This window comes from Pteropus vampyrus, unplaced genomic scaffold (assembly GCF_000151845.1).
Source record: "Pteropus vampyrus isolate Shadow unplaced genomic scaffold, Pvam_2.0 Scaffold487, whole genome shotgun sequence".
NCBI lineage: Eukaryota > Metazoa > Chordata > Mammalia > Chiroptera > Pteropodidae > Pteropus > Pteropus vampyrus.
The window spans coordinates 276,667-279,675 of NW_011889268.1; positions in this window are offsets into that span (position 1 = coordinate 276,667).

A 3,009-nucleotide genomic window follows, 5' to 3' on the forward strand; every position below is an offset into this window, starting at 1 on the left:
AAAATGTCCCCTACTCCCAAGAATTCCTTGGGTGTCCTTTGTGATAGCAAAGCTGTCAGGGAGAAATTAATGCTCTACGTCACAGTCACTCCGACTGTGGTCAACCAAGGCCCCACGAATGGTACGTTTTCATGGTCACTATTGTATCTTCGACGGTCAGTATTTTCAATACCCGCTTGACAAAGGCCTCCTTTTGCGGATGAGTGCACGTATGTTCCAGTCTACCCATCTTCCGTTTCTAAAAATCAAGAGAAAAAGCATTTATGAAATCGTGCAAAAACAGCCACGTTTGCAAGTTCTGTTGGTAGTAATGGAATAGGTAATTTTCTGACCGACACTTCTGAAGAAAACTGTAAGATCTGGATAAAATATATTGCGATCGGCTTGAGAGTTCTGCCCCTGGTCAGAGAGCACAGATCTACTTTTTCTAGTTCCTTCCACTAAGTATGAGTGAAAACCCTGGCCGCCTGCGTCAGGCAAACGTAAGACTCTGGAGGGCGGGGAGGAGGCAGGTGTGTTAGGAACGGTGAGGCCCAAGTAGCAACGCGGTTGTGAGGTCTCTGAAATTTCCTTAAGCATCATCTATCCAAGGCTTGGAGCTAAAGAAACCGGCAGCCCAGAACCGCCAAGGGGTTAAAAGAGAAAAAAATGCACAGCGATGTTCATGGCAGCATTATTCACGGTGGCCAGGACATGGGAGCAACCGAAGTGCCCTACGGTGGACGATCGGATGAAGAAGCCGGGGCACATACACGCGATGGAATATGACTCAGCCATAAGAAGAGATGAGATACCGCCATTTGCGACAACGTGGACGGACCTCGGGATAATCCTGCTGAGTGAAATAAGCCAGGCAGAAAAGGTTGAAAATCACGTGATGTCACATATGTGGAATATAAACCCCAAAGCGACAAATGAACAGGACGAACAGAGACTCAGGGGCATGGACCATGGACCGGCGGGTACCGGAAGGGACGGGGGAAATAAATAAATAAAATGTTTAAAAAATTATGTATCTATAGTATGAAAAAAAAAAAAGCAAATAAACTGGTTTAAAAAAAATAATAAATACATAAATAGATAGATAGATAGATAGATAATTAAATTAATAAAAAGAAAAGGAAAAAATACAACAAATAGCCAGAGATTCAGGAAAGAAGCAGCCTAGCAAGACAAACGTTAAGACAGCAATTCACCCGGCTCCAGGCCGGTGTCCCAGGACAAACTGGCCTCACCACACCCACACCGGTGAGGGCCACCACGGGCCTGGACTTCCACTGTCCCCAGGCTGTAACGAGGCCACGTCCTCCCGCCCAGCGCCAGGGGCGAGTGGGGACGGGGCGCTGCCACCTCTGGGGCGCCAGGCAGTGCCCTCCCCCGGCTGTTCCCGAGGCCATGTGGGGAGCCTGGCCCCGCACGCCGCCCCATCCAGCGGTGCTGAGGACCCCACCCCGGGCCTGGGATGGCGTAGGAGGAGGCGTGGTGGACGCTCAGAGGGACAGTCCCCCCTGGTGTCCGCGGAGGCCGTGCGTGGAGCTGGCACAAGGCGCGCATCCCCGCCACCCTGCGCCATTTCAGCGGTGGCCGGAAACCCCGACTCGGTCAGCAGGATCGGGGAGCCCCTTCCGCACCTGCGCGTTCGCGGGGGGCCGAGCGAGGGACTCGCCCGCCAGCTACAGCAGGCGAGTCCCGCGCCCCCTCCGCCCAGCGATGCCAGTCAAAGCCGTCTGAATGGAAGGTCGACATAAGACCCCGCCTCTCATAATGTAGCACCCAGAATGTTTAGTTTTCAGTTAAAAAACCAGAATGAGACCAAGAATCAGGAAATTCGAGTGGGGGAAAAAAAAAAAAAGACAATCGGTAGATGCCAACACTCACATAATAGATGTTAAGATTACCCGACAAGGATTTTAATGGAGACACTATGAAAATGCTCCAGTGAGCAATTATAAACAGGCCTGAAAGCAGGAAAAAAAAAAAAAAGGAATTAGAATATGTCAGCAAAGAAATAAAAGGTATAAAGGAGAACCAAACGATAGTTCAGAAATCAAAAATACGACCACCGAATAAGAAAACCGAAACTTCTCAGCACCAGATAGAGGTGAACAGAAAAATACATGAATGAACTTGAAGATGAACATCGAAACTGACTCGATCTGAACAACAGAGGGAAAAAGACTTAGAGAATGAACATAGCTTCACGGAGCTGTGGGACTGTCACACAGAACTAAGATTTATGTCATCATAGCCCTGAGAGAGGAAAAACGACGGGCGTGGAAAGAATTCAAAGCATTATTGATGAAGACTTCCGAAATTTGACAAAAGACACGCCACGGATTCTAGAAGCTGAGAGAACCATTAAACGCGACCATTAAACGCGAAAGAAAAGCAAATCGAGATGCATCATAGTCAGACGAGGAAAAAAAATCTTGAAGGCAGCCAGAGAGAAACAACGAATTACCTGTGAGGGAAAATAATTTGAATTACTGGAGGTTTCTGGTCACTAATATCGAAGGTCCACAGGAAACGGGATGACATTTTTCACGTGCAAAAAAAAAAAAAAAAAAGAAAAAGTCAATCTAGAATTCTCCATTCCATGAAAATAGCTTTCGGAAATGAAGGTATTCCCAGATGAAGGAAATTTAAGAGAATTTTTCAAAGGCACACTTACCCTTTGAGAACGACTCCAGGAAGTTCTCTAAACAGAAAGCAAAGAATAGAAGAAAAACTCTTGGGATGCCGGAAAGAGTTTGAAAACGGGTAAATATAATCCACTTTCTTTCACTCGCTGCGTTTCTAGACCACATCTGACAGTTGAAGCAAAAATTAGAACACTGTATCACTGTCATTTATGGTTATAAATGAACAGGAGGAAACATTTAAGACCACGGTTCATACTCACCCGGCAGCCGCTGGCGCAGGGTGTCGATGGCGGGGAGGCCGGGTGAGGAGGATGGACAGGGGATTTAGAGGAACACTCTGCTGTCCCATCGACGTTGCCGTGAACCC